At 40.4% G+C, this 14,330-nt stretch overlaps 1 protein-coding gene across 7 annotated transcripts in view; it reads right to left on the bottom strand.

Annotated features, from left to right (window-relative positions):
• The window catches only part of NRP1 (neuropilin 1), a 126,247-nt gene that overhangs the window by 106,110 nt on the left and 5,807 nt on the right, over positions 1-14,330 (bottom strand). The window lies entirely within an intron of this gene.

Here is a 14,330-nt window from a genome sequence, read left to right as displayed (position 1 = left end):
GCAATCACTGGCCATTAATGGGTTTTATACATAAAATACTGCACTTTGCAATATAGTGCATCCTAGCCTGGTTGTTTGTTTTACCACACCCACTGCTCCAGCGGAAATGTGACTGATAGGGTTGGGAGCATGAACGGCATGGAGCAAACCACTAACACAATAATCACTTCCTTCACAAATGTTCTTGGTCCCAAGTTTTTGTTACTTGGCTGGCATTTCACTGTCATTTATGATGGGAGATTCCAAATTGTCATCATCCTGGGCAAAGGCCAGGACTTCATGCTAACAAATGTATATTGATACATATACTCAGAGCTGTCCTTGGGGTAAGATGACACAACCATCAAAGAACAGCAATGTGACCAAAGAAAGGCCCCGAGCCACTTTTCCTTTCACTTGGACTCTGACAAGCCATCACGCCTGGAGCTAAGAGCACCTGCAGGCCAGGAGAATCGGGCCAGGTTCAGGTCTGACTGGGACCTGAGCTCTCTTCATGGTCTTAGAAAAGAGTTTCTAAGAGCTGTTTGGTCTCTGCCATCACCAAATAGCTAGCTGTTCAGTGTTTCCCAGCTCCAGTTTCTGGCCTGCCTCCATCTCAAGGATGGGACTGAATCCAGAAATCGACAGTCTAGGACCTTTCTTTGTAGAAAAGAAAAAAAAAACTACATGTGTGTGTATTCATACATATGCATAGTCCATAAAATTAGAATTCAAGATTGTTGATTCAGATGACCAAAGACTAGAGAGGAAGACGTTAGACCATAATCATGTTTCTGTTTTGTTTGACCTTTCACATGTTGCTTAATCTTTCTGTTTCGGTTACCTGGATTTTAAAATGGGGCTAGTTGAAGCAAACAGTTTTACAGGTAAATTAACATATGATTACAGAACACTATGAAGTGATGAAACTCTAGCAGCCTAAGTTGTAGTTCTAAATTGTACCGCTCCGAAAAGATCATTTTGGGAATGAATGATTCTGAAGAGAACATTACATTTATAGCGTGATTTGCTTTGGAAAGAGACTACTTATAATAGTCTCAGCAGGCAACAAAAGAGCTACAAATTGTATTGCATTTTGACAGATCACAGTTTTAGAGCAGTACTTTTACAATAGCACCTGAATGAACATCTTAATTTGTTCCCATTTTAATCCATTTTTGAGACATAAAAAATTCAGAGTCTGAAGTGGGACACTTTGATGGAATTGTTTTCCACTTTGCTTTTTTTTTTTTTAAAAAAAAAGGCATCCTTATTTAATCCTCTTTCAACAAATGCCAAGGAGTCAAGGGGCACAAAAATATGAGGAAAATATTTCAATGCTAATGTTTGAATCTAAATATGTGTTAAAATTCCAGATATTCTAAAAAGTAGATAACCAAAACTCAGCCTTGACTTTTTTTCCTCAGCTTGCTTCATGTCTGAACAGCTGGTCTGCATATGGAAACCTCCCCCTCTGCCCCCTCCCCCCCCCCGACCAAAACCCCCACTTCAATTGCAAAGCTATGAGCACAGAATAACAACAAAACGGCAAATGCGTCCTTTACAGGCTGATCTTTGAGTTCATAAGTTCTGCAATGATTATTTGACCAATTTTATCTGCAGATGAGTGAGGAAGATGGATGTTTTGAGAAGCAAATGAAAAACACCCACTTATCATTCAAGCCCAGAATTTCCTGATTAAGACTCTGAAAGGGTCAAGGCTTCTGACAAGGTTCTGAGCTCAAGAACTGGACCCTGCATGGAAGAACAGCACTATAAGCTTGAGGGTAGGGAACATGCCTATTGATTCTGCTGGCCCTCCCAAGGGCTTAATACAGTGCTCTGTACCCAATAGATGCTCAAGAAATACTTTTGATTGATCAATTGTGTGCGCTCTGAGGCTAAAAAAGCCCTGGTTGAGTACAACAGGGAAGAGGAAATAAAAGAATGAAGCGTAGTGTATACCATTTGGTCAGGGGCCAAAAGAGCCCTCTTTGGGGAAAAAAAAAAATTTTATTAAGTGAGTTTCAATAAGAATTTTACAAGCCATCAATACAGGGTTGGTCAATATGCATTAACTTGAGAAAACAGTAGGTGGACATTGCTACACTGAAATCTTCCAGACACACGAGAAAGTAGGAAATTGTTACCTAGCTGTTGAAAGAGGCACAGCATTTCAACTTGCAATGCATTCTAATGAAAAGTAGCCTGCCGATTAGTATGGCTTCCAATTAGAAAATATTTGGTTTCATTTGAGGTCAGCTGTTAGTGGGATTTGATTCTTATTCACAACACCAGAAGAGCCTGAGCAATTCAGGTACCACTCAAAGTTGTGTTAACAATTTTGTCATCTGGACCACTGGAGAAGTAAGTGGAAGTCTATGCTTCCTAAACTTGGAGAGAGTATCACGTGACAAGTCTCCAAAGTTCTGGTCTGGATCGAAGTTGTTCAGTCCTCTCTTTCCATCCCAGCTTCCCAGGACTTAGATTCTGGTGCCCGGGTCACCGCAGCCTATTTACATGGCTCGATTAATATACTTTCACAGTCTGGTTTGGTTTACTAATGCAATGTGGAAGTTCACTTTGAACGTCGAGGATTGGCAAAGTGTTCCAAGAAGTTAAAATGTGCATGTGTTAGTGTTGCCAGCTGGAATGGAAGAAAGCTCTAAATTATTTGTGTAAAATTTATGTAAAGGTGGTTTGGATTAGAGCCCAAATATGCGTAATACAATAGATAAGGTTTACAGGATTGTGACACAAAGCCCCAAGAGTTTTGTGGGAATGTCAGAAAACCCTCAGCAATCAGGACTGGGGTCTACCATGCAAATACATTTTTATGCCTCCTGTCTCCACAACTGATTACTGAGATGCCTGTGAAATGGCTGTGAAACAGAAAGAGTGGCTTTCATTCAAGATCCACCTTGGCATATTTTTCAGGTTTTAGCTAAGGCCTCTCAAACTAAGTGGCAGCCTAGGATTTTTTTTCAAGTTTTTAAAGTGCTGAATGTTAAGTCTCCTCTTACTGGCCAGTCAGATAAAGTGTTTGCTATGGAAATGAGAAGTTCCAGGGTGTATTCTGTTTGGGGATTAACCCTTTGCAGTCCTCTCTTTCCTCTCTCTTCCCCTCCCCACCCCACATCTGAACCTCTACCCTTCTGATTAAGATCATGCCAAGGGAAGGAAGCACTGGTAATATGCAGTAGGGCAAAATAAACTATTTTGTTTTCCTTTTATTAAGCCAAATTTTGATAAAATCATACACATACACTTAATGTCAGACTTAGTCCAACTCAAGAACCCTAAGAATTACGTCTATTTGAAATGACTGATTTGATACTCCCGCTGTGGATGAACATCAGGGTGAAACTTCTTTAGATGTTGAGTTGGTTTTAGTTCATCTTAAGGAGAGACATTCTGGTAAAAGGTTTCCAAAATGCATTTAAACCAGACTCTTAGTAAATGCGAAGAGCAGTTGGTTCCAGTCACTGCTTGAGCTCTTGGAGAAGGAGTCTTTGGAGTTCTGATAACACTAGAATTCTTACAAGATAAGGAAGGTTTTGTGGAATAGGTTCTGTTGATATGAAGAGGTGGGGAACAGTTAGGAATAAAATAGTATTTATGCAGACCCTGAAAGAATTACTGGTCCACCTGCTAAGAGTGGAAGGTGAGTGGAATCTGACCAGGTGAGGATAGTATGGGGTGGGCCTGTGCAGAAAGAATAAGACTACTTTTTCAATCAATCAGTTGTGTTATTGAGTGCTTACTGTGTGCAGAGCACTCTACTAATCCCTAAGAAGGAGAAATGAGAGTAGTTTCTCTGGTTTGTTCAGGCACATGGAATGCACCAGTCTGCCGTACTCAGCTCTACCCACTGGACCTCCCTACCCCAAGCCCTTACATTTCTGGTAATGAGAGAGGGAAAAAAGCTGTCAGGCAGGAGCCAAGGACTTTACCTGGGTGGGCCAATAACTTTCAAATTTTATTTCTGTGCATCAGTCAATGAAATTTATTGTGTGCTTACTCTGTGCAGAACACTGTACTAAGTGCTTGGGAAATTACAATACTAGAGATTGGTGAACACATTCCCTGCCCATGAGGAACTTACAGTCTAAAGGGGGAGACAGATAGTAAAATAAATAACGGATATATACATAAGTGCTGAGGAGCTGAGGTTGGGATGGATATCAAGTGCTTAAAGGGTACAGATGCAAGTGCATAGGAAATGCAGAAGGGAGAGGGAATGGGGAAAACATGGCTTAACTGAGGAAGTCTTCTTGGAGATGTGACTTTAATAAGGCCTTGAAGGTGGAAGAGTGGTGGTCTGTCGGAAAAGAAGGGGGAGGGAGCTCCAGGACAGTGGGAGGATGTGGAAAAGGGGTCAGTGGCAAGATAGACAAGGTCAAAGTATAGTAAGCTGGCATTAGAGGATCAGTGTGCTATGATTTTTTTTCCCCATTAAATGATAAAAATCCTTAACTCTATATAGCAAATCAAGGTACTTTGTAATTGAGGTAAAAATGAAAATGCCACATTATCTATCTCCCTGTGGAGGGTGTGTTTTTTTTTTCTGTGGTTAGGCTGAATTGTTGAAAGAAGGTGATATGGCCCAGTGGTAACAACACTTCACAGGGAATAGGAGAGCCAAATTCTAGTCCCACTGGCCTTTTGGATGACACTGGGCAAATCAATTAACCCTTCTGTGCCTCAGTTTCCTCATCAGTAAAATGGGGTCAAGATACCTGCTCTAACTTCCTCTTATCTTTTGAGTTCTGTGTGGGACTGGGAGCCTGAGCCTGGGAGTCAGAAGGATCTGGATTCTAATCCCAGCTCTGCAATTTGTCTGCTGTGTGACCTAGGGCAAGTCACTTAGCTTCTCTGTGCCTCAGTTCTCTCATTCCAAAAATGGGGATTAAGACTGTGAGCCTCATGTGGGACAGGGATTGGGTCCGACCTGAATAGCTTGTATCTACCCCAGTGTTTAGAACAGTGCTTGACACATAGAAGTGCTTAACAAATACCATCATCGTCTCATTATTTTATACAATCCCCCAGAACCTTGCTTAAGTAACACAATTAAGTTGCCAAGTCCTTGGGCTAGTTGCACAAATAATGATTTTTTGAAAAGATAGTACTTTCATCACTGAAGGAACCTGGAGATGACATCTTCTCCAAGTCCTTCAGGAGATTCTCTACACTTCCCAAGAGAACCCAGACTTGAAATCAGCTCAACTGAACACACAGTAAGACTAATCCAACTCTTCTGGATATAACCTGAAAATTGGCCACTGACTTCAGTCCAGAAGCCAGTGGTAAGAGAGCAGTGATTCAAAAGCAAAATTACAGGTGAATCCTTTCAAGGACATAGACACCACTGTTTATATTTTGTACTTATTTTCAGTAACAATATGTGGATGTACTTCCTGTTTGAACAATAATAACCCCTTGTATTTATTTAACATTTTACTCTGCTTATATTTATTTTGGGGAAAGAGAGAGACAAACCAGGTCACCCAACAAAGCCAGTATCGAAGTAGTAGTGGAAGACTGGTTCCCAGTCCTTTTCCCTTTGCAGAAATCAGGAAGCTACAATCAACTATAACTATGAATCCACCAGGACTGGCTTTTACACAAAACAGATTTACTTCCTGTGGCCTGTAAGGGATTTATGATGAAAACAGTCCTAGAAAACTGTCCAGTCTCTCTGTAACGTCCCATGCCCCCCTTTATTCCACCCCAATTTCCCAGTAATACAACTACCACTACTTGTGGTATTTGTTAATAGATCAAACAGTGGCATTAATTGAGCGCTTATTGCGTGCGGAGCCCTGCAATAAGTGTTGGGGTAGATACAAGACAATCGGGTAAGAGAGTTGCTCTCCCATGTGGGGCTCACAGCCTAAGTAGGAGGGAGAAGAGGTACTGGAATCCCCATTTTACAGATGAAGAGTCTGATGCAAGGAGAAATGATCTGACCTTGCCTAAGGCCAGACATCAGACAAGTGGAGGAGGCAGGATTAGAACTCGGGTGCTGAGACTCTCAGTCCTGCTCGCTTTCAACTAAGCCAAGTAGCTTCTAAGCAGTGTCACATTTTGCACTGCACTCCACACCCTCTGCTAGTCACCTGATGAAATATCCCCAGACTGATGTGCTTCTCTGCCAGCTGCTGGCCCCACAGAGTGTGCCCTCCTGATGGAGAGAGATCTTTTAGCATAAACCAGTGAATTGAGGTTGGCATCGAGCTAACACATGGTAGAAATGAGGAGAAAATATTGTTGCACGCAGGAGGTTGAGATTAACTCTCCCAACTAGTTCCAAGGAGAAGCCCAAGGAGAATTGCAAACTAAAGGCACAGTGGGCACAGAGATTATCCCAATCCTGAAAAATTAATATCTTTGAGGTGAAGTTAGGGGAGCCTGTGGCAGGTCTTCCTACAATCAGTGCAGTGTCCCCCAAACCTGGGTTACTGCCATTTACTGAGTTTTCAATATTCCAGTGCCTGCTCTCGTCCCTTGGTTATTCCTCCTGGAGGAAATTGGGTGGGGAAGGAAGGGTGGGCCCCCCTTCTCTCAACCTGAGCAGGCTAAGGAATCCCGATCCGATCTGTGGGCTGGTGGGCCTTTGGGCTGAAGGTAGTGGCACTTTAGAGCCTTTCTGGGTCTTTCCAAATAGCTCCAAGCCACGAATGCCTCCCTCGGACACCCGAGTCTAGGAGTATTTGCTGCTGGCTAGTAACTAGGGGCATAGATAACGTCAGTTTCCTGGGGATCCTGGGAGCATGAAGCCGTGTTCAACCTTGGGTCACACAGTCTCTCCAGGTCCCTAGCTTGCTTGGAACCCATGCTTGCCTACCTTGACCAGGGAGCAGCAGCACCGCTTTAGAGGAAGCCCCATCTCCGCACCAGGGGAGCCTGCAGTGGGGTGGGAGTGACTTGGAACAAGCAGCAGTGCTGTTCTGAGAGTCAGTGACACCACAGGCCTAATAGGAGGGTAGCAGATTCACAGCAGCTCTTTAAATCCACAATAGTCTTCCCCCTCCCCAATCATTAGGGATACCTGCCCCAGGCCCCCATCGGCTTGGAGCCTGTTCTCTTCAATGTGATTTTTCCCCAAGTTTACTACCTTGACTAACACCCCAGAAAATCTCTCTGGTTCTCCAAAATAACAACTACTGGAATCGCCATCCTCTGAGTAGACAGGAAGACAAGTAAATTGTGATGAGCTTTATTGCGGCTCCAAAGCAATGTGAGCAACGAGGTTTTTAACCACCTCTTCGATCCAATTCTGCTACAACTCTGACATGTTCAGTCTTTTGAGGAGACAGTCCTCCTAACTTAATGGTGAATCACCCCAGATAAAACTAAAACACTGCCAAGTGGCTTCATCTCATCCTCCCTCAATAACACACCTATACAGCATATATTTCTCTAAGGACCAAAAAAAACAAGTACAGCTTGCACTCACTAACCCTTTATAACACCTGTGTGGCAAAATTTTTGTCCCAATTTGAGAAATGGGGGAGCTGAGAATAAGAGACCCTACTGAGAATAAGAGACCCTACTGAGTTCCCTTAGGTTCTTGGATGAGTCAGAGGTAGAACTGAAGACGGAATCCAATTATCCTGAATCCTAGGCTTAGTGTTTTACCCACCAGGCCACTCAGTCACCTCAACTCTAACCTTACTAAATATTTTGTTGCATTCAAAACAGCATATTATAGTCTCAACAGCTTTCTGCAAATGTTTACTGATAAACAGGCTCTTTTTTTGAGTTTTCACATTTTTAACCTTAATACCCAAATCTTAAATAAAATCCTCTCTCACAAACATTCTCAAGAACACATAGCTTTTTGTTCCCTTTCAATTTGTGTAGGAAGTATTGCATAAAATAAAACCAACTGCTGAATCAAAATGGATTGGCAAGTCTTATTCTAATCACACTCAGGAAGAGGAAGGAAATAAGTCACTAATCAGCCCAAAATATTTTGGGAGTACAAGTAAAAGGAAAAAAATATTATCCACATACCATACAATTTTGTGGCTGCGGATTTTTGTTCAGTAAAAAAGTGGCAATGCCAGCAAAATGAAGAATTTAACGGAATGGTGAACTTCTTTCAGCAATCAATAGTGGATGGAGGCCAGAAGAAATGGCTTTTTTTTGATCTCCTGGAAGACTCAAAAGGTTTTGAATGAAAGTAGATCACTTGCTAGAGCTACCTGTAAAGAATATAAATTTTTAACCTCTGTATACCATAAAGAGCTCGATGTGCTGCATGGACATATCTGCAGCTCCTACAGCTGTCTTGTTTGACACCATGCCATTGCATCAGTATGCAATGACCTAAATCATTGACCTAAATACTATGTCTAAGACATCTGAAAGGAAAAAAAGCAAGAAAAAATTCCCCCCTGCTCTACTTTTTTTTTTTGGCCATTTTCTGCCAAATCACTGCCTCTTATAATCAGGATTGATTACAAACACACAATTAAGAAGCATTTGGAACATGATCTGAACACTAATCCTGTCTCTTGTTCTTCCTTATACTTAATTATCAGCTCTAAGATGGGTATTAGAGCTTTAATTAGTAGATTTACTTTTTAGACTCCTGCAGAAGCAAACATCTATACACAACTGCTATCCGCAGGCAACCACTCCCGGAGGGGAGTGCCTTCCCTTGTTTTTAAAATAAATAGAAAAAGGCTGAAGCTTCATGGTGCAAGTTTAACTGAGGACACATTTCTCAGTTCCTACTTCCTTGCACCACCAAAGTGGTGTCAGAATCGAAGTCACTTTAATGGGGGTTATTTATTGAGTGCTTTCTCTGTGCAGAGCACTGTACTAAGTGCTTGGGAGAATACAATAGCTAGCAGACATGATCCCTCCCTCAAGGGGCTTTCAGTCTACTGCATGCAATGTTCTGTACAAAGCCCTTGGGAGAGTACGGTATTTTTAGTAGATATGATCCCTGCCCTCAAGGAATGCTATCATATACAGTACCGCACTTTTAATTGATTTAATTTCATAAGATTTTAAGTAACTTTATCTCCCTCTGGCTTCTAGTAAGCAGTGTCCTACTCAGCTATTAAATAAATACTCTAACCCTTGTAATTCTCAAAATTAGGTTATGTTGCTTACTACAAATAATAACCACGAATATTAATTTTATTTGGCAACATGGGGCTTTGTTCCAATTAGATCGATGCTCATAAGAAAATAAACGAATGAAGATTAGTGTCTGCCTGAACGATACCCAACTCTTCATTTAACATAGTGCTCTGCACACAGTTAAGTGTTCAATAAATATGACTGACTGATTGATCAAACCAGTTGTTGGGTCCACTCAGACCAACACAATAACTTTTTAACTGACATGGATGCAGAATTGATCACTGGAAATCACATTCCTTTCACACTACAGAGAATTAGGAGCTCAATGGAGGCGATATATGAACTCCTGGGGTATAACCAAACCTGATAAATACATGAAAATAATTGGAGATTGGAAAAGAAATTTGAGCTTTTCTTTCAGGACAACTGGAGAGCTATCCATATCTTAGCTTAAGCAACTGATTCACCTATCTTAAATGTTTCTACAGTGCATACAGAAGAAAAAATTAAATGATTAAATTGGACTGTGATTTTTCATTATAGAACAACATGCATTTTCTAAAGTCATACAGATCCATTTCATATTTTGAGTGAGTTAAAGTAAACTGTCTATAGAAAATAGCAGAGTATTTGGCTTTATACATCCATTGAGTCCCATAAAATAAGGTCAAATGTTTTTCCTCTTGGTTCTGGAGAATGCATTCAAATAGAAAGTATTAGTCATAAGTGAAGAGAAAAGGGGAATTTATGTCCCAAAAGATACTGGTGGGTACTTAAAATAACAATTCTGTAATTGCATTTCCAAAGTAAATCTGATTTCTGAAGCTGACTAAATGCATGCTTTATTTTACTACCTTGGGCTTGTAATGGCTTTACTTTACAATGGCATACTTTACAATGAAATTGAATTGTCAAAGTTTAGAAATTAAATGAACATGACTACAGATAGACTAAATCAAGGTCACAGATCAAGATCAATTGATTTCTGTTCTTTTTTCCATACCAAAAAACCCAACTATTAATTTCTATATAGTTCAAATCTCACTGTACTTGCATTCCCCTTGAAGTCAAAAGTAATGCCAAAAGGAGTAGACGTTTCTCCCTTTGACAAACCTATGTCCCTCTTGATTGCCAAGCAGAGGTAAAATTACTCTCTACAGATTCAAATTATGGACAGTACAAGTGCACTATAGGAGTCTATCTATGTTAAATCCTGTAAAACAATAGGGGTAGGTAGGGCAATCAAGTCAATAATTTGTCAGTAAGAAAACCACTACTGGTTTTTCTTTCTCCACCCTTACACCATCTCTGAGCCTTCTGCAGCTCCACATTCGTTTTCTTAATGTTTTTAACCCAATGTCTGTGAAATTTTTATTGCTCCCTAGATGACGACATCTGATCTGAATGTAACCACACACCTCTTGCTCAGCCGTATTTGTCACAAACCATTATAAATGATCATGCTGATAGTTTGCATTGCTGGGAAACCGGAAAAGTTTCATAAATTCAAACTACTGTATCAGTGACATTCTTGTTTATTATACAGATATAAAGTTTTATGAGATTCAAGATGTTTGGTTTGCCACAGAAAGAATGTCAGTAGTGTCGGGCCTAACTAACCTAATGTAAATATTGACACGTATTGGAATCTTCATACAATGGGCAACCACAGCTCAGTGGGTTACTTCTTTAGTTGCCTCATCTACTTTTGATTGTGCTTTGTCATTTCACAAAAAAGCAGAATGGTATTGCTTTTGTATCTCTCTAAGTATCACAGCCTTCCTCTCTTTATTTTTTCATGTTAACTCAGGGTGTATTTTCTAGGATGCTGTAATTTTCTAAAAGGGGAAAACAAAAACTAGCAGATTTGAGATTCTGGGCTAATTTCAACCTTGAAAGCAAGCAATACTGCATTTTTTATTTGTGTTTGTGACATGGACCATCTTGGAGGGTAAGTTCTGTAAAGCCAATTTTTTAATGGTATCGTTAAATGCTTAGTAGTGCCAGGAACTGTACTAAGCACTGGGGCACTTACAAGCTAATCGCATTGGATGCAATCCACTTCCCATATGGGGCTCACAGTCTTAAATCCCCATTTTCCAGATGAGGACAATGAGGCACAGAGAAATAAAGTGACTTGCCCAAGGTCACACAGCAACAAGTGGCAGAGCTGGGATTAGAAACCAGGTCCTCTGACTCTCAGGCCCGTGTTCCTTCTACTAGGCCACGCTACTTCCCTATTGTGTCCTTTTAGAAACAACAGTTTGAATATGAATATCAGGAGTTAAAAACACATTAGTCACAACTTGAGGACACAATCCACACTACAAAAGTGTAAGAATATTTCTTTGTTTTGCCATTATATAGCGTGGTTGAGTTTTTGAGATGTGAGGGCAAGTATCTTTATGTCCAACTGAGAAGCAGCATGGAATAGTGGATAGAGCACGGGTCTGGGAGTCACAAGGACCTGGGTTCCAATCCCAGCTCCATCACTCGTCTCCTGTGTGACTTTGGGCAAGTCACTTCACTTCTCTGGGCCTCAGTTATCTCATCTATTAAGACTACGAGCGCCTTGTGGGACAGTCAGGGAACGTGTCTGCTGATTCTGTTTAGTCTACTCTCCCAAGAGCTTAGTACAGTGCTCTGCACATAGTACACTCTAAATATATACGAATGATTGATTGACAGGGACTATGTCCAACCAGATTAGCTTGTATCTACCCCAGTGCCTGGCATGGAGGAAATGCTTAACAAGTGCCATTAAAAAAGACAAACTGAGAAGACCCATTTTATTAATATGTTTTTAGGAGAGCTCTCAGTAGAACTGGCAATGTAAATAAAAATATATGGAATTAATAACTTTTGGAAACCACTTTAGTAGCTCTACCAAATAAAGTAATCTAATTTAGCTCTTGTGCTCTCTGTTTCAGTCTGTTCTCTTGATATTTGAAATGATGTATTTCATTTTAGAAAACATTTACAAATTATAAGATTAACATATTCAATCTGGTTCCTAATTTGCTTATCTTTTGAATGTTTTGGTGAAGGCAATAGTACTCAAGATGACATATGGTCAAGCAGCACTGATATTTAAAACCCATCTGTAAACTGTTCGCATTGCTTCCACCTGGGCAACCTGAGTAATCTTCAATCATTCCTCCCTCAGCCAAAAAGACTGCAGATACTGCCCTCTATCCATTGAGGAGGAAAATTTTTCAGAATACCTACCACTGACTTGTCCACTATCTAGACATATGTTATACATGTTTGAAGACTAATAGGAAAGGATGTTAACAGACCAAAGTATAGGCTAGAACTTTGGGAAATTTCTTTGAATACATGGATTTGCCATTGGCAAACTAGGCAAGTGCACTGCAAAATACGATGTAGAGTTTTCCTGCCACGCCATAGCCTACACTGAATTAATCATGCCAGACCAGTTTATTGTGGCAACTTGTAAGACCTTTGAGGGCAGGAATAATATCTACTAATTCTATTGAACTTTTCCAAGTTCTTATTACAGAGGTAGTACAGGAGGGCACTCAATAAATACAACTGATTGATTGATTGATTGATTAGCAACTCAGCACTGATTTGCAAATTCTTCACCATGAGCTCTTAAGGAAGTAGTACATTTATCACAATATTGAGCGTGGTTTTTATAAATCGACCACTTGACCATGCTGATATAGACAAAGTCTTCTTATCTCAATAAACTGCCTGCTTTTATGGCAAATGATATTTGCTGGGGTCATTCTCTTTCTTTTCCAGAAGCCTAAATCAAGAGAATTTAGCAACTGCCAGTGGCATGACTCTTTTTTTTAAGGGAATTTGTTAAGCACTTCCTATGTGTCAGGTACTATTCTAAGCGCTGGAGTAGATAAAAGCTAATCAGGTTGGACACAGTCCCTGTTGATTGATCGACAATGGTATTTGTTAAGCCCTTTCTATGTGCCAAGCACTGTTCTAAGCGCTGGGGTAGATACAAGGTAATCAGGTTGACCCACGTGGGGCTTACAATCTTAAACCTCCTTTTTACAGATGAGGTAACTGAGGTGCAGAGAAGTTAAGTGATTTGCCCCAAGTCACACAGCCATTAAGTGCCGGAGCTGGGATTAGAACCCGTGACCTGTGACTCCCAAGACCGTGCTCTTTCCACTAAGCCATGCTGCTCTCTGTTTCACAAGGGGCTGAAAGTCTTAATCCCCATTTTACAGATGAGGCTAGTGAAGCTGAGAGAAGTGAAGTGACTTGCCCATGGTCACAAAGCAGACAAGTGGCAGAGGCAGGACTAGAAATCAGGTGAATCAGGTCTTTCTGACTCCTAAGGCCTGTGGCTCTATCCACTAGGCCGTGCTGCTTCTAATGAATACAGTATTGATTAGTCAGAGTTCCTAGAGTCACTCGGCATATAGTAAGCGCTTAACAAATACCAACATTATTATATTAAACACGCAGTCATTTATAGCTAGAGAAGGAAGAAATGATGATTTGTTTGTTTCTACAAGCACACCTGAAATAATGAAACAGACTTTCTAACACTCTGTGGGGCATGTTAAATTCATGTTGGAGGGGAGTGGAAATTTGCATGAGTCAACAATACCTTTGCTCCAGGCACTCCTTCAGAAACGAACTTCAAAATATGGGTGAAAAATGATCAGTACAAGAAACTGTCCTAAACTACTTGGTTAGGAGGACACTGCAGTGCACTCTATTTTATGGTTCTAGCTAATAAAATAAAAAGAGATGTCTACACTACTATCACTATTACTATTGAGTAAATAAAAATATGAACAACTCAGGTTGACAGGATCCTACACAATGCAAAATTCTAGCTAGAATGGAGCAAAAGTGGGTCAAGAATTTCAGGGAGTGGGTATGTTTTCATATTATTCTGTCCTGAGAGGGTGGGGGCAATGACTGTGTTGCATATAGATTCTGAATAGCCTACAATAACTGCTCCTAAATAACAATGATTCTTGCATGCATCATTTACAGTTAATATCAGGCAAAACCATTTTTAAAACCTGGGAAAATATGTCATTTCAAAACTGGACATTTTAATAGATTTTCCACCTTGAAACAAAGGTCTATATACTCCAGACAAAAATTGTTATTCAAATTCAAAATCTCTAGAGATTATGGACAAAGCATAATCCAGAAGGACAGTATCCAGTATCCAGAAGGACAGTAGAATATGGTGATGTGAGCAAGTCAACAACAGGTAAATTACTGACTATATATGT

Source organism: Ornithorhynchus anatinus, chromosome 13, assembly GCF_004115215.2.
Source record: "Ornithorhynchus anatinus isolate Pmale09 chromosome 13, mOrnAna1.pri.v4, whole genome shotgun sequence".
Lineage (NCBI taxonomy): Eukaryota > Metazoa > Chordata > Mammalia > Monotremata > Ornithorhynchidae > Ornithorhynchus > Ornithorhynchus anatinus.
Note: the sequence above shows the minus strand (reverse complement) of the source record. Positions and strands in the feature narration are given on the sequence as shown.